General features: G+C 37.8%; 1 long non-coding RNA gene across 1 annotated transcript in view; it reads left to right on the top strand.

Annotated features, from left to right (window-relative positions):
* The window catches only part of LOC109547193 (uncharacterized), a 473,400-nt gene that overhangs the window by 326,140 nt on the left and 124,659 nt on the right, over positions 1-22,601 (top strand). Inside the window, exon 5 of the long non-coding RNA XR_004526090.2 lies at positions 19,274-19,423. This is a non-coding gene — a long non-coding RNA (uncharacterized lncRNA). The remainder of the gene's footprint in view (positions 1-19,273; positions 19,424-22,601) is intronic.

The raw sequence follows: 22,601 nt of genomic DNA on the forward strand, positions 1-22,601 counted from the left end.
CTCCTTTCAGTTCTGTCAGTTATTACCTCATGAATTTTGAAGTGCTGTTATTAGGTGCATGCATGTTTAAGATTGTTCTGTCTTTCTGAAGAAGTTATTATCATTAAAAAATGTCCCTCCTATGATAATAGCCCTTATTCTGAAGTTCCCTTTTCTGATAGTTACATAACTATCAGAAATAGTTACATAACTATTTTCGATATTGTATCCTGAGTGATGCATATCTTTTTTCAGTGTTTTACTTTTAACCCAATTTACTTTGATTAACATTGGCCTGATATATCTTTTTCTATTATTTTACTTTCAACCTACCTGTGTTGTTTTGTTTAAAGTGAATTTCCTATATGCAGCATGTAGTTGGGTAATTCTTTTCTTAACTCCACTCTGTTAATTTCTGTCTTTTAGTTAGTGTATTTGGACCACTTATATTTAAAGTAATTATATAGGACAACTGATATTTTCATGATAGAGAGTATCCTTATCTATGAATATGGTATAAATTTCCATTTATATAGTTCTCTATATATTCTTTCACTTTAGGCTTATATTTTCTCCATGAAAATATTGCCCATGTTTTAATATATTTATGTCTAGGTGCCTCATATGTTTTATGGTATTTAAAATAATACTTTAAAAATATTTTCTGTTTATTGATGTTATATAGAGGCACAATATTTGTATATGAATTTTAGTCTAGCTACTGCCAAATTTTCTTATTAATTCTAGTAACTAGTCTGGAAAATCATTTGGGTTTTCTATGTAGATAATTATATCATCTCTGAATAATGACAATTTTGTTTCTATCATTCTAATCTTTTTAGCTTTTATTTTCATTAATACTATTTTCTGGCTATGTTCACCTCCAGTGCTGAATAAGAAGTTCTTTTATTGGGAAAGCTTATCCTGTTACTAATTTTACAGAAAATAACTCTAACAATTCTCCATTGAGATGATGTTTCTTCCAGGTTTCTGGTAAGATGCTGTTTACTAGGTTTAGGGAGATGTTGTGTGCATATACTGTTCAGGTCTGTTTTCAGAATTAAGTTGACACCAATCCCATTAAGTGAACAGAAAGTCTACTATAGGTCAAAAATTGCTCTAGAGATTGGAGATATAGTGCAGAACAAAACAGATAAAAATCCTGTCCTTTGTATCTTACTGTTTCTTAAATATTTGGTAGAATTTACCTATAAAGAAGTTTGAGACCATTGTTTTCTTTGTGAAACATTGAAAAATTACTGGCCCAGTGTCATTTATGGTAATTATTTTTATATTCTTTTTAAGCTAGTTTTGATAAGTTATATTTATCCAGGAATTTGTTAATTTTCTCTATATTTTAATACATATTGGCACAAAATTAGTGATAATGATCTATATTGTTTACCTCTTTTCTGTATCAGTAGTTGTATCCCTTTTTTATTTCAAATATTACTAATTTTTCTGTTAATATCTTCTTTGTCTTGCTGTTTGAATTTTATTTTGAACATTTTTACATGGTAATATATTTACGTGATTAAAATTCGGAAGGTAGAGAAAGATATGTAGTGGAAAATCTCTCTCTCATTCTTGCTTTCCTGACATCGTTACCCTCTAATAACTAATATTATCAATTTCTTGTTTATCCTTCTAGATAAGGTACAAATATATAAGTAAACATGAGTATATATAAGTAAATAATTTTACATTTTCTTAAATGGTAGAATACTATACATGCTTCTGTTCTTCTAACCTTTTGCACTTAATAGTATCTGTTGGAGATATTTCCATATCAGGAAATAATGAGTTTTTTTCAATCTCTTTTGTGGGTGCGTGGTGTAGTCCTCTGTGGATATATATAATTTATTTTACTATTTTTCTAAAAAAATTAGAGGACATAAAATTATATCCAGTGTCCTGCTAAAATTTTAACTGCAACAAATAACTTTGTGTATGTATCAGTTTGCATATGTGCAGATGTATCTTGGGATAAATTCCTGGAGGTGAAATTATTGGATCAAATGGTGTAGGAAATATATTTTATTTTACTCATTTTGGTTATTCTATATGTACATATGTTATAAAATTCAAAAGAAACGAAAGGTAAGTGGTGGAAAATAAGTTTTCCTCAAGTTCCCCTTACCAGTGGCAATCAGATGTATCTTTCCAGAGCTATTCTATGCATATACAACTATACTTGCATATATAGGATAAATTCTTATATGTTTCAGATTTTGTTTCAGTCTGTGGGTAGCAGTTTTTGCTAATTTGTTGGCTCAAATAAAAATCACCAGGTTTAGCAAATCCACTCATTTTAGGAATATATAATTTATGTCTCAGTTTTCAGACTCATCCTTACGCCAGCATCCTTCAGGTCTCATCAGGACAAATGATGCCTCTCCATTGACTTTAATCATGCCCATTTGTATATGTTAGAAGGAAGGGTGCCTGTTTTTATGGGATCCTCAATTTTTCTTGTCTAAACATCTCAAACATGATCAAATTTGGATAGTTTGTGTCAGTACCATCTCGGGGATACATTGCATCTTTCTTCTGCATTAAACTTTCATTTCTTGTATTTCTCTTTCTTGCTTTACTTCCTAGTTTTGAAGCAACACACTCTTTGGTAACTTTCTGAGAAAGGGTATATAGCAGGGAAAAACTTTAGATTATCTATTTCTGGAAATATCTATACTTTTTTCCTTCTATTTAATTGGTATTGGGTGGGTACAGAAATCTAATTTAGAAAATATTTTCCTTCATAATTTTGAAGGCATTGCTCATTTTCTGCTAGTTTTCTGTATTGATGTGGAAATATCTGAAGCCACTGTGGTTCTTGATCTCATCTATGTCACCTGTTTTTCCCCTCTGTCATTTAAGGAACTTTTTTTGTCCTCAGTGGTCAGAAAGTTTACAATAATATGCCTTAGAGTGGGCTTATTATAATCCATTGTGCTCTACACTTTTAATCTAGAAAATCATATCTTTCATTTCTGATAAATCTTGAATTATTTCATATGATATCCTCCTTTATTTTATCTGTTCTCTCCTTTTGGATGCTGGACACGGTGAAATTATTCTCTAATTTGAAGATCTTTTTTCTACTGTGATCAACTTACCCTCTTTTTACTTTATGGTTAATTTATCTCCCTTCTTGATTTTTAAAATTCTGCCATCATACATTCAATTTTGTTCCCTATATATTCCTTTTATTCTAGCATTCTGTTATTGCATCATTAAAGCCTTGTCTTTCCTTAAATCTCTTGAAGATATTAATGATAACTTTTTCTGAAGGTTTTATTTTTTGACATCTTTATTGGAGTATAATTGCTTTACAATGGTGTGTTAGTTTCTGCTTTATAACAAAGTGAATCAGTTATACATATACATATGTTCCCATATCTCTTCCCTCTTGCGTCTCCCTCCCTCCCTCCCACCCCCCCATCCCGCCCCTCTAGGTGGTCACAAACCACCGAGCTGATCTCCCTATGCTGTGCGGCTGCTAGTGGGAAGCAGCTGCATAGCACATGAAAGGTTTTTCTTGTCTCCTTTCTGAGTAATCTCCACATTATCCAAATTGCTTTTCCATTCGCCTTCCCCCATTTCTTCAGATTTATTTGCCTTTCATGTTAGAGGCTTTCCTTTTATATCTGACAATCCTTGGTTGTATGTTAATGACTGAGAGATAGAGCCTAAACATTTATTTGGAAGTTCTGAACGCATAGGTGGGGTTGTCAGTTTAGAGCATCTCTGTGGGCCAAACTGTGTGTGAAACTCTTGTTAACAACTTTGTTTCTATGTTCACCAACTCCTCTTTTTTTAAAAAAAAAAAACCAATTACTTCCTTATTCCTTATATGGGTGTATTTCTTCTTTTTATTTCTGGTTTGTTAAGTGGTTTTCATATTAACTTTCAACCCTTTCCACTTTGCTATCCTGAGTATTTAAATCTATAATATTTTCTTTAAGCATCACCTTGCCTATGTCCTACAAGATTTAATGCCTGTAAGTCTCATTGCTATTCAGTTCTAAGTATTCTATAATTTCCATTAGGGGTTCTTCCTTCTTTACACATAAATTATTTAGAAATGTATATATGTGTGCATATGCATGTGAACACCCTTGTTTTCCATTCATATTCAATTTTTTTTTTTTTTTTTTTGCGGTACGCGGGTCTCTCACCACCGCATCCTCTCCCGTTGCGGAGCACAGGCTCCGAACGCGCAGGTTCAGCGGCCATGGCTCACGGGCCCAGCCGCTCCGCGGCATGTGGGATCCTCCCGGACCGATGCACGAACCCGCGTACCCTGTACCGGCAGGCGGACCCTCAACCACTGCGCCACCAGGGAAGCCCTCATATTCAATTTTTAAAATTGCATTGTGGTTAGAAAAAGTTGGTCTTTATGATAGTTATTCTTGAAAGTATTTGGAATTTGCATTATGGCTTAGTAAGTGATCCATTTTCATAAATGTTCCCTGTGTGTTTGTTAAAAAATATGTTACCAAATTGTTGGTTGCATATTCTATATATGTCTTAAAGAACCCAAGTTTGTTCACTATGTTGCGCAAATTTTTTTTTAACATCTTTATTGGAGCATAATTACTTTACAATGGTGTGTTAGTTTCTGCTTTATAACAAAGTGAATCAGCTATACATATACATATATCTCCTCCCTCTTGTGTCTCCCACCCACCCTCCCTATCCCACCCCTCTAGGTGGTCACGAAGCACGAGATGATCTCTCTGTGCTATGTGGCTGCTTCCCAAGCTATCTATTTTACATTCGGTATTATATATAAGTGCATGCCACTCTAAGTCCATAGGTCCATTCTCTACGTCTGCATCTTTATTCCTGTCCTGCCCATAGGTTCTTCAGAAGCTTTTTTTTTTTTAGATTCCATATATATGTGTTAGCATACGGTATTTATTTTTCTCTTTCTGACTTACTTCACTCTGTATGACGGTCTCTAGATACATCCACCTCACTACAAATAACTCAATTTCATTTCTTTTTATGGCTGAGTAATATTCCATTGTATATATGTGCCACATCTTCTTATCAGTTCATCTGTCGATGGACACTTAGGTTGCTTCCATGTCCTGGCTATTATAAATAGAGTTGCACTGAACATTGTGATACATGACTCTTTCTGAATTACGGTTTTCTCAGGGTATATGCCCAGTAGTGGGATTGCTGGGTCATATGGTAGTTCTATTTTTAGTTTTCTAAGGAACCTCCATACTGTTCTACATAGTGGCTGTATCAATTTACAGTCCCACCAACAGTTCATGAAGGTCCCCTTTTCTCCATATTTATTGTCTGTAGATTTTTTGATGATGGCCATTCTGACTGGTGTGAGGTGATACCTCATTGTAGATTTGATTTGCATTTCTCTAATGATTAGTGATGTTGAACATCCTTTCATGTGTTGGCAATCTGTATATCTTCTTTGGAGAAATGTCTGTTTTGGTCTTCTGCCCATTTTTGGATTGGGTTGTTTGTTTTTTTGATATTGTGCTACATGAGCCACTTGTACATTTTGGAGATTAATCCTTTGTCAGTTGCTTCCTTTGCAAATATTTTCTCCCATTCTGAGGGTTGTCTTTTCATCTTGTTTATGGTTTCCTTTGCTAAGCAATAGTTTTTAAGTTTCGTTAGGTCCCATTAGTTTATTTTTGTTTTTATTTCTATTTCTCTAGGAGGTGGGTCAAAAAGGATTTTACTGTGTTTTATGTCATAAAGAGTTCTGCCTATGTTTTCCGCTAAGAGTCTTATATTGTCTGGCCTTACATTTAGGTCTTTAATTCATTTTGAGCTTATTTTTGTGTATGGTGTTAGGGAGTGTTCTAATTTCATTCTTTTATATGTAGCTGTCCAGTTTTCCCAGCACCACTTATTGAAGAGACTGTCTTTTCTCCATTGTACATTCTTGCATTCTTTATCAAAGATAAGGTGACCATATGGTTGTGGGTTTATCTCTGGGCTTTCTATCCTGTTCCATTGATCTGTATTTCTGTTTTTGTGCCAGTACCATACTGTCTTGATTACTGTATCTTTGTAGTATAGTCTGAAGTCCAGGAGCCTGATTCCTTCAGCTCCGTTTTTCTTTCTCAAGATTGCTTTAGCTATTCGGGGTCTTTTGTGTTTCCATAATAATTGTGAATTTTTTTGTTCTAGTTCTGTGAAAAAAGCCATTGGTAGTTTCATAGGGATTGCATTGAATCTGTAGATAGCTTTGGGTAGTATAGTCACTTTTACAGTGTTGATTCTTCCAGTCCAGGAACATGGTATATCTCTCAATCTGTTTGTATCATCTTTAATTTCTTTCATCAGTGTCATAGTTTTCTGCATACAGGTCTTTTGTCTCCTTAGGTAGGTATATTCCTAGGTATTTTATTCTTTATTTGCAATGTTAAATGGAAGTGTTTGCATTAATTCTCTTTCAAATTTTTCATCATTAGTGTATAGGAATGCTAGAGATTTCTGTGCATTAATTTTGTATCCTGCTACTTTACCAAATTCATTGAGTAGCTCTAGTAGTTTTCTGGAAGCACTTTTAGGATTCTCTATGTATAGTATCATGTCATCTGCAAACAGTGACAGCTTTACTTCTTCTTTTCCAATTTGGATTCCTTTTATTTCTTTTTCTTCTCTGATTGCTGTGGCTAAAACATTGCAAAACTATGTTGAATAAGAGTGGTGAGAGTGGGCAACCTTGTCTTGTTCCTGATCTAGTGGAAATGGTTTCAGTTCTTCACCATTAAGAACAATGTTGACTGTTGGTTTGTCATATATGGCATTTATTGTGTTTAGGTAAGTTCCCTTTATGCCTACTTTCTGGAGGGTTTTTATCATAAATGGGTGTTGAATTTTGACAAAAGCTTTTTGTGCATCTATTGAGATGATCATATGGTTTTTCTCCTTCAATTTTTAATATGGTGTGTCACATTGATTGATTTGCATATATTGAAGAATCCTGCATTCCTGGGATAAACCTCACTTGATCATGGTGTATGGTCCTTTTAATGTGCTATTGGATTCTGTTTGCTAGTATTTTGTTGAGGACTTTTGCATCTATGTTCATCAGTGATATTGGCCTGTAGTTTTTCTACTTTGTGGCATCTTTGTCTGGTTTTGGTATCAGGGTGATGATGTCCTCGTAAATTGAGTTTGGGAGTGTTCCTCCCTCTGCTATATTTTGGAAGAGTTTGAGAAGGTTAGGTTTTAGCTCTTCTCTAAATGTTTGATAGAATTTGACTGTGAAGCCATGTGGTCCTGGACTTTTGTTTGTTGGAAGAATTTTAATCACGGTCTTAATTTCAGTGTTTGTGATTGGTGTGTTTTTCTATTTCTTGCTGTTTCAGCCTCGGAACGTTGTGCTTTTCTAAGAATTTGTCCATTTCTTCCAGGTTGTCCATTTTATTGGCATATAGTTGCTTGTAGTAATCTCTCATGATCCTTTGTATTTCTGCAGTGTCATTGTTACTTCTCCTTTTTCATTTCTTATTCCATTGATTTAAGTTTTCTCTCTTTTATTTCTTGATCAGTCTGCCTAATGGTTTATAAATTTTGTTTATCTTCTCAAAGAACCAGCTTTTAATTTTATTCATCTTTGCTATCATTTCTTTCTCATTTACTTCTGATCTGATTTTTATGATTTCTTTCCGTCTGCTAACTTTGAGGTTTCTTTGTTCTTCTTTCTCTAATTGCTTTAGGTGTAAGGTTAGGTTGGTTATTTGAGAGGTTTCTTGTTTCTTGAGGTAGGATTGTGTTGCTATAAACTTCCCTCTTAGAACTGCTTTTGCTGCATCCGTTAGATTTTGGGTCATTGTGATTTCATTCTCGTTTGTTTCTAGGTATTTTTTGATTTTCTCTTTGACTTTTTCAGAGATGTCTTGGTTATTCAGTAGTGTATTGTTTAGCCTCCATGTGTTTGTATTTTTTACAGATTTTTTCCCTGTAATTGATATCTAGTCTCATAGCGTTGTGGTTAGAAAAGGTACTTGATGCGATTTCAATTTTCTTAAATTTACCAAGGCTTGATTTGTGACTCAAGATATGATCTATCCTGGAGAATGTTCCATGAGCACTTGAGAAGAAAGTTTATTCTGTTGTTTTAGGATGGAATATCCTATAAATATCAATTAAGTCCATCTTGTTTAATGTATCCTTTAAAGCTTGTGTTTCCGTATTTATTTTCATTTTCGATGATCTGTCCATTGGTGAAAGTGGGGTGTTAAAGTTCCCTACTATGATTGTGTTACTGTCGATTTCCCCTTTTATGGCTGTTAGCATTTGCATTATATATTGAGGTACTCCTGTGTTGGGTGCATAGATCTTTAAAATTATGTCTTCTTGGATTGATCCCTTGATGATTATGTAGTGTTCTTCTTTCTCTCTTGTAATAGTCTTTGTTTCAAAGTCTATTTTGTCTGATATGAGAATTGCTACTCCAGCTTTCTTTTGATTTCCATTTGCATGGAATATCTTTTTCCATCCCCTCACTTTCAGTCTGTATGTGTCTCTAGGTCTGAAGTGGGTCTCTTGTAGACAGTATATATATGGGTCTTTTTTTTGGTATGCATTCAGCCAGTCTGTGTCTTTTGGTGGGTGCATTTTTTCCATTTACATTTAAGGTAATTATTGATATGTATGTCCTTATTACCATTTTCTTAATTGTTTGGGGTTTGTTATTGTAGGTCTTTTCCTTCTCTTGTGTTTCCTGCCTAGGGAAGTTCCTTTAGCATTTGTTGTAAAGTTGGTTTGGTAGTGCTGAATTCTCTTAGCTTTTGCTTGTCTGTAAAGGTTTTAATTTTTCCATTGAATGTGAATGAGATCCTTGCTGGGGAGAGTAATCTTGGTTGTAGGTTTTTCCCTTTCATCACTTTAAATATGTCATACCACTCCCTTCTGGCTTGCAAAGTTTCTGCTGAAAGATCAGCTGTTAACCTTATGGGGATTCCCTTGTATGTTATTTGTTGTTTTTCCCTTGCTGCTTTTAATATTTTTTCTTTGTATTTAATTTTTGATAGTTTGATTAATATGTGTCTTGGCATTTTTCTCCTTGGATTTATCCTGAATGGACTCTCTGTACTACCTGGACTTGACTATTTCTTTTCCCTTATTAAGGAAGTTTTCAACTATAATCTCTTCAAATATTTTCTCAGTCCCTTTCTTTTTCTCTTCTTCTTCTGGAACCCCTATAATTCAAATGTTGGTGCCTTTAATGTTTTCCCAGAGATCTCTAAGACTTTCCTCAATTCTTTTCATTCTTTTTTCTTTATTCTGCTCTGCAGTAGTTATTTCCACCTTTTTATCTTGCAGGTCACTTATCCGTTCTGTTGTGTGTTCCCTTCTTGCTATTTGTTTGGCATCGGGTGTCTAGAACTGTATCTTGCTGGTTGTTGAGTGGAGCTGGTCTTAGCATTGAGATGGAGATCTCTGGGAGACCTTTCACCATTTGATATTACGTGGAGCTTGGAGGTCTCAGGTGCACCAATGTCCTGAACTCGGCTCTCCCACCTCAGAGGCACAGGCCTGACACCTGGCCGGAGCACCAACACTCTGTCAGCCACACGGCTTTCTCTTGTGTGTCATAGTCCAGAGGAAAATGGTGTGACAGTAGATGCCATTATGGTGTTCCAGATCCCCTCCTCTGAGTCAAGGGCAATGAGAAAGAGGAAAATCCGTAGCATCCATGGTGTCGCTGGCAAAGCCCATGGTGTCCCCGGGAAAAATATGATGGAATCTAGGTAATAAAGTCTACCTTCTTTTGTGCCCAAATATTTCATACCCTTACTATCAATTTCTGAGAGAGGTGTGTTAAAATTTCCCAGTAACATTGTAGATTTTTTTTTCTTGTGGTTCTTTTATTTTTTTGCCTTATGAATTTTAAACTATTTTATTGCATATATTCAAATGTAAAATTATATCTTTCTGGAGAGGTGAACTGTTTACCATTATGAAATGATTCTTTTTCTCTGGTAATGCCTTTGCTCTAAAGTTTATTTTTGCCTGATATGAACATAGTTATGCTGTTTTTCTTTTCCTTAATGCTTGTATCTTATATATAATTTTTCTGTGCTTTTACTTTTAACTTTTTTTGTGTCTTTATGTTTTTTGTATATCTCTTATAAACACCACAGAGCTTAAAAATCCTGTCTGACAGTCTATGCCTTTTAATCAGATAGGTTAATTTTATTTATTGTACTTACTGATATATTTAGCTTTATTCTGTTTTATTTTATGCTTCCTGTTTTTAGGGGGAAAGTGTTAAGTCCTTTTCCCCTCTTTTCTTTCCTTTATTTGAATGATTGAAGTTTTTTTTCTTTTTACTAGTTTCAAAGATATTAATTTTATTCCATTTTTTCAGTGATTACCTTTGAAATTTTTTAAATGCATTCATAGCACAATATAAAGTTAATTAATAGTTTTACTTTTCTTCCCTCCAAATATAAGACCTTAGAATTGTTCAATTCTAACCACCGCTAACAAGTGTCTACATGACCATCCTTTTAGTGTCTATTTGATCATAAATTAGATACTTTAATATTGTTTTATAGATTCAGCTTTTATTTAAAGTTATCTATATATTTACTTCTTTAGAATTTTTATTTATTTATTTGGCTGCATTGGGTCTCAGTTGCAGTGTGTGGGATCTTTCATTGCAGCATGTGGGCTCTTCGTTGCGGGGCACAGTCTTCTCTCTAGTTGTGGTGCACAGGCTCTCTAGTTTTGGTACACAGGCTCCAGAGTGCACAGGCTCAGTAGTTATGGCATATGGGCTGTCTAGTTGTGGCACACAAGCTCTAGATATGGGCTGTCTAGTTGTGGCACACAAGCTCTAGAGTGGGCGGGCTCAGTAGTTGCAGCGCACAGCCTCAGTCATTGTGGCACGTGGGCTTAGTTGCCCTGTGGCATGTGGGATCTTTGTTCCCTGACCAGGGATCGACCCCACATCCCCTGCATTGGAAGGCAGATTCTTAACCGCTGGACCACCAGGGAAGTGCCTATATTTACTTTTTATTTCACTCCTATTCCTTCCTGAATGTCAGAGCTCCTTTTTGCTATTTTCTTTCTTCTTGAGATACATATTTTTAAATTTTCTTTATTACAGGTCTAATAGTGGTAAATTCAGATTTTTATAGCTGAAAATATCTTTATCTCATCTTTGTTCCTGAGATATAGCTTAATATTAATGTACAAATTTAGGTTAATACAGTAAAACCCTAACATAATACAATAAGCCTGAGCCCAAATATTTATATTTATAAAATGCAAGTTCACATTATTTTAGGATTGAAATGACTTGGTTGAACCTAGCTGGCTGGCAGTTCCCAAGTTTTAGCCATACGACCCAAATCTGTCTGTATTCCAACATTAGTTAGGCACAGTCTTGTGGCCTTTATGTGTATTTCAGCTTCAATATTGATGTTGATGTTGATGTTGATATTGGCTGAGGAACATCAATATTGATATTGATGTTCCTCAGCCAGACACTGGACAGTTCTGGGTTCAGTGTCTGGCTGAGATTTCCAAGAGAGTAACAGTGTTTCTAACGATCTCCTAGTTAGTTGGGGAGATTGGGATTCATCTTTTTTCCACTCTCCCCACCTCTTTAACCTTTAGTCTATATAAGGTAAGAAACTGAGCCAGAGAAGGAGCCTATCTTCCATTGTATTACGTATGTATTACACTATATGAAGAAATGCATTATTGCATGAGATTTTACTGTACTTATTTTTTGTCATTACTTAAGGAAAACTGAAATATTATACTGTCTTCTGGCTTCACGGCTGCTGTTGAGATGTTAGCTGTCAATTTACTTATTATGACTATGCAAGTAATTACTCTCGTCTCTGATTGCTTTTGAGGTCTACAATTTATCTTTGGTGTCCTGCAGTTTTACTATGATGCATCTTGGAATTGTTGAGATTCCTAAAATGAGGTTTTTTGTCTTTCAGCCATTCTGGAGAATTCTCATCCATTGGCTTTTAAATATTGTCTCTTTTACCTTCTAGTTTCAGTGTCCTTCTGAAACTTTGATTAAATCTATATTTGACCCTCTGACTCTATAGTCTTGAATTTATTAGTTTTCCTTAATATTTTTTAAATATCTCTGAGCAGAATTCTCCATTTTTCTTATTCTCCAATTCTCTCTTGGATATATTTCAATTCTTTCATTGATTTTTTAAAAATTGAGGTATAATTAACATACAATAAAGTGCACAATTCTTACGTATTTAGTTTATGAGTTTAGGCAATACAGCCATCTAACAGCCAACCGTAATAAACTAGAAAACATTGCCATTACCCCAGGAAGTTTCCTGGTGCCTCTTTCTAGTCACTCGCATTGAGCTTTGCAGTTATTTCATTGTTTATTTCAATAAGTTGTATTTGGTTGTTCTTCAAATCCACCTGTTCATGTTGCCCCTTATTTTATAAATTCTTTTCTCTAATTCTTTAAACATACTAAAAATAGTTATTTCATAATCCTCTGTCTGATAATTCCAATATCTGGAGTCTGTTTTATTGTTGTCACTATTGTTTCTAGCTGATTTTCACAAAAATCTTAACTCTGAGTTTTGTGACCTTTATTATGAACTGATGTTTATTGGGACACACTCTGTGGGAGATTTATGAGGCCTGAATTGAAGGACCTTTTTTCCCCCAGAACATTTTGTTTGCTTTTATTGTTTTATAGTATTTTATTTGAACTCTTTTCTCCTTTGAACATATGTATCAAAATTTTAATTATTATTTAGCAAGAGACAGATTAGTTGTGTATAAGTTTTTGAAGATAAGTAGAAGAATTACGTATTTAACATAACATTTCCTCTCTTTTGGTGACTCCTCTTTGAATGCATAATATAATCTTCCACATGTTTTGGTTCATACTCCTTTACTTAATTATTTGTTTTGCTCTGGGAATCATAGCTGCCCACAGTTTTCAGCTTTTAAGACGTTGGTTTGGCTTAAAATAAGTTCTCAGTTAAGTTCTGGTGATCACGTCATCTTCACCTTGTTTCACCCCAGTAATCTCCCTTGGCTAGGGGTTAAGGTCAGAGATGTCAGCATTGTTTCTTCTTAAATTTTTCCCCTGAGTACTTTAACATTCACCTTCTTCTCCCCAAAATTGTTGCGCAGTGGTTTATTAACCAACCTTTCCTAGATACTTCCTTTTAAGGATCTTATTGAAGAACTGAGGAGCTATGTCAGCTCCTAGAATCTTCCTTCATCTTAGTCCAGATTTCTCAATATTAGGCAATATGCCTCATTGTTTATAGCTATTTGCTTATTTTATAGACAGAGTTTTTAAAAATTCTCTTTTTGTTGTTGTTGTGACTTTAGAAAGAGCCTGTGGTGTATAAATGCCCTTACTCTGCCAGCTTTACATGGAGATCCCCTTATAATGTTTACCAGCTCAAAAGTTAATCAAAATGAAGTAACCAGTTTGGGAACAAGAACCATGGAAAAAGCCAAAGGATTAAAGTTCGTTGGATTATTTTCATAGCTGTCTTACCTCTTCCCTGAAGTCACTTATCTCCTCTTAACTAACAAAAAATAATTGATAACATGTTGACTACCCTATGTGTAGACTGGCCAAGTCGGATCATCCTGGTTTGCTTTGGTATATATCTCTGAGGCAGAGAAGGCAAACTTTAAACCAAAATTCATGCCTGTCCTTCCATATTATTGAGTTGTCCCTGTAAAGCAGGTTCATATCTAGAAATTCTAGTGCCCAGTTCTTCTGCACCTAGGGAGGCCACGTGGCTGGTGCTCTCCTACTGGAGTATAAACAGAAATAATGATGCCACTTCAAAGCCAAGGATATTAAGAAGAGGTGTGGCTTTTGTGCCTCCTATTTTTCCCACCTGCCAGAGTAGAACATATGGCTTCAAGGTTCCAAAGGAATAACAAAGCCGTAAGATGGGTCTTTCAGTCACCAAATGGAGAAAAGCAGCCTATCTACCAGGAACACCCACACTGGAATGCTATTTAAGTGAAAAATATGCATACTTCTATTTTTTAAGGGTACTGAAATATTGGAATTGGTTTGTTAAAGCTGCTTGCATTACCCTAACTTATATAGTCTAGGTATTCATTTGAAAAGACCTATTCCCTTTCTTGGAGAGTCAAAAACACTAGGAAATCACACTAGATATTTCATGCTGCATGTTTCTAAGTATATCAAGGCCTTCCATCATCTTTAATGCTCATCCAATTTTGAGTCCTTGAATGAAGTTTCCCTCTGACACATGGCTTTATATAATGACATGTACCTCTTTAAGGTTTTATTTTATTTTATTTTACTTTATTTTATTTTATTTTATTTTATTTTTATATTACCTGGGAGATGTTTTCCTAATATAGTAGTTAAGGAAGTACATTCCTATGCAGTCCACAATATTTCTATGTAAGCGCAGGAATGCAGCTTATCTTCCACTTGAAACATTTTACAAAATACATTTTTTCTTTTTCTTTTTTTTTTTGCGGTATGCGGGCCTCTCACTGTTGTGGCCTCTCCCGTTGTGGAGCACAGGCTCCGGACATGCAGGCTCAGCGGCCATGGCTCACGGGCCCAGCTGCTCCGCGGCATGTGGGATCTTCCTGGACCGGGGCATGAACCCGTGTCCCCTGCATCAGCAGGCGGACTCTCAACCACTGTGCCACCAGGGAAGCCCCCCCAAATACATTTTTAAAATCCCAGAACTCCTAGATATTTTATGTCTGCTATCTTTCTTTGTACCAAAAGTTCTTTTTCTTTCATTTCTTCCTGAGACTTGATCCATGGTATAGAGCTATGATCTTGAATCCTGCAGTGTTCTCTTTCAAGGGTTTTGCTGAAACGTGATGTTTTTCTTACTTTCATCCCAGTTCTGAAGTGAGTGCATGGTGGATCCCTGGCAAAGATCTTTCTACCCATATAATAATAGCTTATCATGACAATTTTAGGAGAGGATAATCTGACTGTTAGTCAATTGTGGACTCTTGCTGTAATTGGATATAAATAAAAGGGTTTCATAGAGCTGGTCAGATCCCAGGCTCACAAATTAGTGCAGGTAGGAAAGGAAGAGGAGCTAGAAACCTCACTAGCTGTTGGAGGTGGGAGGGCCATTGGACTCTATCTGACATTCCAGACTCTTCCTGCTGTCACTGCTCACATAAGACTCTGTGTCCTAGAAAGCGAAGCACAGAATGGATTGTGTGACAGCAGCCAAGAATTTTTTTATATGCCTTTACGGAGTGACTGAGTAAGCGTGGTTTACTGTTCTTGGCACAAAGACGTAGCAGGTGCAAATAGATGAAACTGGAGAATTTGTCCTGAGAATGACAGAGGGGACTGGCGGTGCTTGGCACAGACAGACTTAGAAGGCTAGTGGTTCTGCTGTGCCCTGGCCGTTTGTCTTGATGGCTCTCCTTGGAGCAGCTAAAATGACATGAGTGCTCCCTAGAACTGGTGTGAAGGAAGACTATGCTCTCTCCTGCCTCCTTCAGGTTTACGGAGGGGCTACCCCTTCCTTCATTTTAAAGTTTCAACTGCTCGACTCATGTATCTCTCATCTTGAAGCATTTCCCACTGGTTTGACAAGGCACAGGGGTTAATTAAAGCTGCAGAAAGAGGTAGGCTTTGGGGCTGTTCGTCACAGCTGGGCTGGGAGGCTGCAGTCTGGCCAGTTTGAGCACAAACTTGGAGAGCTTCCCAACTGGAATGGAATCAAAGACTTCTGTGGCCTCAGGTTTGTTTGCTTTTGGTATTATCCAGGGTTTTCTGGCCCTCTGGTTGTTTGAGAGACAAGAGGCTCTGAATGGCTCTGACCCAGAGTCAGTTTTAGCACTGGGAGGAATTACATGCAAGTGAGATGAGCAACATACTGGTTGTTTACCCTGAAACACACAGGGGGTGAGGGCTGGGCCAGCTGTCTGAGACATCCCCTGAAACCCCCAGTGCAGCTGGATTTTCCCCTCCCTTGTGCCAAGCAGGCCTATCATTACTAGATCATACTGCTCTGGGCCATGTGACAAGCATACTATGAGGCAAATAATACAGTAAAGAAGAATGAGGTAAAAGGAGCTGCATTTTCCTTTCTTTCGTTCTCTTTGCAGAAAGCCTGCAATGTTATGCTAAAATCTGCCTATTGATTTCAGTATAAATAGACCCCTTTTTCTAATCCAGATGCAGCCATGTGCCCCTCTGTATAGGGTTGGAGATTCTCTGTTGTGTCCTTGGGAGTAATAAGAAGATTCCACTGGAAAGAATGCAGGCAAATCAGCCCAGCTGAGATTACATAATAGGAGAAGGAAAATTGGAGAAAGTATGTAATAAACCTCAATATCTAGTTGAGTGTGATTCTTAACAAAAGGCTCTTGCATTTGGCTCAATGACTTAAGATCTTTATATAGTAGCTAAATGCATTTTATTCAAACTTCTCCAGCCCTGGGCAGGAGCCATTTCAGTAGGCAAGTTAATTCTTCTGGAAAGGCATAAGCCGCTAAAATCAGAGGCTTAGGGGTGGATTTCTGCTCCTTGGTGATTTGTATTTAGAACTTCAGAGGATTGGGCCCTGCTAATGAGCAACTAGGCATCTTATGGGGGAAGTTCCACTTTCCAGATCTAGGAGAGAGGCCTCTTGTCTTGAAAGATCTGGTGAATCTTTGATTCATCCTTATATTTTTACTATTCCATAGCTCCACTGTTCTTGGACTTCTGTGACTCCGTTTTTTTTCGGTTTTTTGGGGTTTTTTTTTGGTATTTATCTTAGCTCCTGCTTTTTTTCTCCAATGCTACGCATAGCTCTTTCCCTCCTACCCTTAGATATTTTGGCCCTGTAGAGAAGTATTTCCCAAAGATGTTCTCTTCAGATCTATGAGATGCTTCATAGTAAAAGGTTTCGTGGTCAATTTAGATTGAGAAATGATGCGTACTATACACCTCTCTTGGAAATGTGTAATGAATTTTTTAAAAGACACGGAAGGAAAGTTATTTACATTTGTTTATGTAAATATATGCATACTTATTTATTTAATATCAAAGTGTCTATTAGCCTCCGAAGAATTACTAGTTTTCAGAATTTGCTTTAGGCATTGCTACTATAATGTCCACAGGCTAAAAATTCTGTCTAGACCACTAGACATTCAAGTTACTGAGACATGGCCATGGATCATAAAACCCTCCGAAAAGGCTTACTTTTGAAGGTAAAGGGTGAGCGCTGGCTAATCATGTAAATAGAATTGAAAGGAATCAAATGTTCACTAAAGCATAGACTAGCTAGAATAAACTGGATTGGCTGCTGTCCGTGTGCAGAGGTGCTGAAACAGGAATACATTGTGAAAAACGGATCACTGACAAAGCCCTTAAAAAGAAACTGTTCAGGGCTTCCCTGGTGGCGCAGTGGTTGAGAGTCCTCCTGCCGATGCAGCGGACACGGGTTCATGCCCCTGTCCGGGAAGATCCCACATGCCGCAGAGCGGCTGGGCCCATGAGCCATGGCCGCTGAGCCTGCGCGCCCAGAGCCTGTGCTCCGCAACGGGAGAGGCCACAACAGTGAGAGGCCCGCGTACCAAAAAGGAAAACCATAATTCCCTATCACCTATTAAAATATTTAATAATTTCCTAATATCCTAATTAGTCACACTATTCAAATTTCAAATTAATCTCATACATTTCTTGGAAATGTTTAATTGTTAGTTAAGCAAATCAGAATCCAGTTAAGTTCCACACTGGTATTGGTTGAGATATCTTTTAAATCTCTTTGAATCCATAGCTTCCTCCTCCACCTCTCATATTTCCTTTGCCAGTTTATGGTTGTTCTTGAAAAAAACAAGTTATTTTTCTTGAAGAATTTTTCATGGTATGGATTTTGCCGATTGCATCCTTGTAGTGTAGTTTAAAATATTCCTGGGGCTTCCCTGGTGGCGCAGTGGTTGAGAGTCCGCCTGCCGATGCAGGGGACACGGGTTCGTGCCCCTGTCCGGGAAGATCCCACATGCCGCGGAGCGGCTGGGCCCGTGAGCCATGGCCGCTGAGCCTGTGCGTCCGGAGCCTGTGCTCCGCAACGGGAGAGGCCACAACAGTGAGAGGCCCGCGTACCGCAAAAAAAAAAAAAAAAAAAAAAAAGTAACTGTTCAGAGAGTGAATTTTTGGTGCTGCATGGAACACCTAGGTACAAAACCTGTGTAGTAAAGCTGCACAGAGACAGAATTGGGAAAAAGACACACATACTGGGTAGGAAAATAACAGAGATGGGATTTGATTTCACTGCTCCAACTAATTGGACACGTGAGCCTGGGCAAGCCATTTAATCGCCCATGCCTTATTTTCAAATAAGATGATTGGACAGGATGCGAGTTCATTCCCAGTTCTAAAAGTTATAATATATAATAACTCTTCAAGTTGGTCTTCATATGAGCACAGGAGAAATCAAACTGATGCATATTTGCCCCAGGTCTCTGGGCTTCTCTAGTCCCCTTTTATTCTTAGGAGATGATATGCTTCTGAACTATATGTGTTGCACTAATTGGTAAGAACATTCAATCTTGAGTCAGTAACAAACCACAAGTTTGGGAAAGTGGAGAATGCCTGAATCAAATGTTACAAGCATCTTACAAATTTCAGTTACTGTTATTGAGAAGAAAAGTTCTCCTCCTTCTGACTTCCAAAAGGAGACAGTTTTTAATAATGTGTTTAATTATTAAATACCTATTAAGTACCAGCGTCTGTTCTAGGCACTTGGGTTACCCTGTGTGTTTGTGTGTGTATGTGTGTGTGTGTGTGTGTGTGTGTGTGTGTGAGTGTGTAGGGGAGACAATAAAGACAAAATTTCCTCCCCTCAAGGAGTTTATATTTTAGTAGAAGGAGACAGATAATAAACAGTACACCCAATAAACAAGTATATAGCAAAAAGTAAATTATATAGTATGTGAAAAGATGATGATTCTATGGACAAGGGTAAGGGCGCATGAAGGGTTGTAATTACAAATAGGGTAGTTAGGATTAGCCTCATTGAGAAAGGAACCTTTGAGTTAAGACCTGAAGGAGGTAAAGGAGTGAAACACATGCCTATTTGGAGGAAGAAGGATTCAGGCAGAGGAAACATGGCAGAAGCAAGAGTGTGTCTGGCAGGTTCCAGGAATAGCAAGGCACGCTGTGAAGCTGGAGTTGTGTGAGTAGGCAGGTGTGTTATAAAGATGGGGTCTGGGCTGCTTCCTCTGGCTGGAAGAAAGACATTGAACCTACGAGAGCAGCTTCCATGCCTAATAGCAGCATGGTCTGACCTCAGTCTTCTTTTCCTTGTAGGAAGCCCTGTAGGAGTCCCAGAGCGATGAGACTCTGTGCCTGGCCTGAGACACCCAGTTAGCACCTGCGAATCAGGATTTCCTCTCCCAGCAATAAAGCATCCAGGCTTTGCATCTGTAACAGCCTCCCCTGTAATTTATGCATTCTATGGTGAGTTTACATGCTGACTGTCATTATCCGAGTTTAATACCATTGCCATTTGCATATGTTTGATGGGGATGGGGTGGGCAGGATACCTCTGGACAGATTCCAAGTTGGAAGTCTGCACGTCTCTTCTCACCCTTACTTCTTCCCCAGTCCTATGCCTTTTGCAGGGCCTGGGCCAAGGCCAATGGTACATATTGCTAGGAAATAGGTGAGTGTTCTCAGTAACCATGTTGCCCTCTTTTGTGTCTGCCTCATTTCTTGTCCCTACTGTGCCTCACTCCCAACATTCCTGACTTTCCAGTACCCGGTACAGTACAGTGAACCTGCCTCCCTCCCCACCATCATCAACCACCAACAATGACTCTCAACGAGGAACTGATACATTTGCTCAAATTAACAGAAGCCTGGGGGTTACCTCTTGGGGGCAGGATTCTCCTTTTTGACAGAGAATAACAGAATTTCTCTTTCATTATGCCATTTCATCTATCATCAACTTAGAATGGACAGGATTTGGGGGTGTTGGGAAGGCTTCTCAGCATCCCGGAACCCTGAAAATTATTACCAAATGGTAGGCAGTCACCTACTCCAGCTTTGGTTTCTGCTGTCCACGTACCCCTAGCTCAGCTCTGCCTGTTTTCCCTAAATCACTTTTCTGCACAGAAGTTTGCTGACATTTTTTGGGGGGGTGTGGGGGGCTAGGAAACCTTCTGTAGATAGTAAGATATACAGGCATACCTCATTTTATTGCGCTTCGCAGATACTGCATTTTTTACAAATTGAAGGTTTGTGGCAATCCTGTATCAAGCAAGTCTATCGGCACCATTTTTTCAATAGCATTTGCTCACTTCATGTCTCTGTCACATTTTGATAATTCTCATAACATTTCAAACTTTTCATTATTATTATATTTGTTATGGTGATCTGTGATCAATGATCTTTGATGTTACTCTTGCAAAAAAATAGTACTTATTGAAGTCGCAGGTGATGATTAGCATTTTTTAGCAAAAAAGTATTTTTAATAAAGGTATGTACATTGTTTTTTAGACATAATGCTATTGTACACCTAATAGATTACAGTATAATATAAACATAACTTTTATATGCAGTAGGATACCAAACAATTTGACCTGTTTTTGGTGGTGGTCTAGAACCAAACCTATAGTATCTCCCAGGTGTGTCTGTATAGTGAAATATTTGTGTGAGCCTCTGAATTTCTCTTAGGAGCCAGGAAGCAGTTCAAGCCATAAGGACGGGGTGGAAGGAATTGTTGCCCAATGGCAAGCAATTAGGTTTATTTTACAAGATTGTGTTTTCCATGTTGCTTGCATTGTGAAATAGTGTGCACAGGTGCCCCCATTTGATTCAATTTCAATTCTCATCATGATTGATAGTCCCACCTGGTCACAGCCAGATCACTTTGCAGTTTGCCCTTGTCTGCTGGGCTGTGGTCTGAGTGGGGAGCCAGGGCCAGACATTTTAAGGACTCAGAATGAACAAACATGTCTGCCTCGCCCTTCTCCCCAAATTTTCACCACTTCAGATTTTTTTTATTCAACCGACAAAAGTCTAATCCACATTTCTTTGTAAAGAGGCACTGCCAGCCTACAGACAACATGAAAATGAATGGAGGAATTACAAATGTTAGAGATGCAAAACGCTTGGAAGAGCTAAAAATAAAAACAGAGGACACATTAAGACCCATTTATGATCTTGTGTCCCTTTGTTCATGTAATTGCTATCACCAATACCATCATCATATCAGTGGTATCATCATCAAGTTAACACAATAACCATCAATTATTGAATATGTATTATTTGTCGCTTTGGCAAGTATTTTATGAGAATAGATTAAGTTATCTCAACCACCTTAAAAATCCCCATGTTACAGATTTAAAAAACTGAGGTTATGAGATGGTTAGTAACTTGTCCCAGGTCTAAGCCAACCAAATAGGCAAAAGTCTCTATAATCAAACAAAGATAAATAGTTAAAATGTGTATGTATAAATAAAGATAGGTTTTAAGGTAGTAATTTACCTTTGCAAGATTCTAAAGACCTTTTTTACCTGGGAATCTTTCCTGGTGACTTAAGATGGGACTCTGTCACATGTTGCCTGCTCAGGGTCACATCTCCTGCTCATATAAACCGTTTATTTTTTCATAAGTTTATCGAATTGATTTACAGTGCTGTGTTAATTTCTGCTGTACAGCATATATTCTTTTTCAAATCCTTTTCCATTATGGTTTATCACAGGATATTGAATATATTTCCCTGTGCTATATAGTAGGACCTTGCTGTTTATCCATCCTATATATAATAGTTTGCATGTGCATATAAGCCATTTCTACATCACCCTTGGCCTGACCTCTCGTCTCTCTTTGTTGGTTTCCTTTCTCTGTCTTCTGTATCCCAACAGTGACATTTGGTTGGCTCCTGGGTAGGTGCCTACAAACAAAGGATGCAAAGACTTCTTTTTTGTTTGTTTGTTTTTGCGGTATGCGGGCTTCTCACTGCTGTGGCCTCTTCCGTTGCAGAGCACAGGCTCTGGACGCGCAGGCTTAGCGGCCATGGCTCACGGACCCAGCCGCTCTGCGGCATGTGGGATCTTCCCGGACCGGGGCACGAACCCGTGTCCCCTGCATCGGCAGGCGGACTCTCAACCACTGCGCCACCAGGGAAGCCCCAAAGACTTCTTTATCAGTGAGTCAAATACCACCTCCTCTGCAAAGCCTCCCTGTCACTAAGGCACAGAGCTCCTTCCTCTGTGCTTGCAAAGCCCACTGCTCCTAGTTCAATTAATAATACATTTCATATTATTAATAGTATGTCCTATGCAGTGCTCACACAGCCCTTCTTTACAAGTACCAGGCTTTGTTCTAAGACTTCAACATTTATTGACCCATCTAAACTTCCCAAGAACCCTGCATGGTGGGTGTTATCCCCATGATACAGATGACGAACCAAGGCGCAGAGAGATCAGTAACTTGTCAGGGTCATCTGGCTGGTGGCAGAGCTAGGATGATGGACCTAGACAGTTTGGAGCTAGCACCTAGGCCTTAGTCACATCCCCTTTCAGTGGTGGGCTTTACTTGCTCACATGGCTGTTTCCTAATAAGGCTGTGACCTCAAAGCCCCAGTGCATCTTTTGTATCTCTTTGTCCTCAGCCCTGTGCTCATTGCCTC

This window comes from Tursiops truncatus, chromosome 1 (genome assembly GCF_011762595.2).
Source record: "Tursiops truncatus isolate mTurTru1 chromosome 1, mTurTru1.mat.Y, whole genome shotgun sequence".
Taxonomy (NCBI): domain Eukaryota; kingdom Metazoa; phylum Chordata; class Mammalia; order Artiodactyla; family Delphinidae; genus Tursiops; species Tursiops truncatus.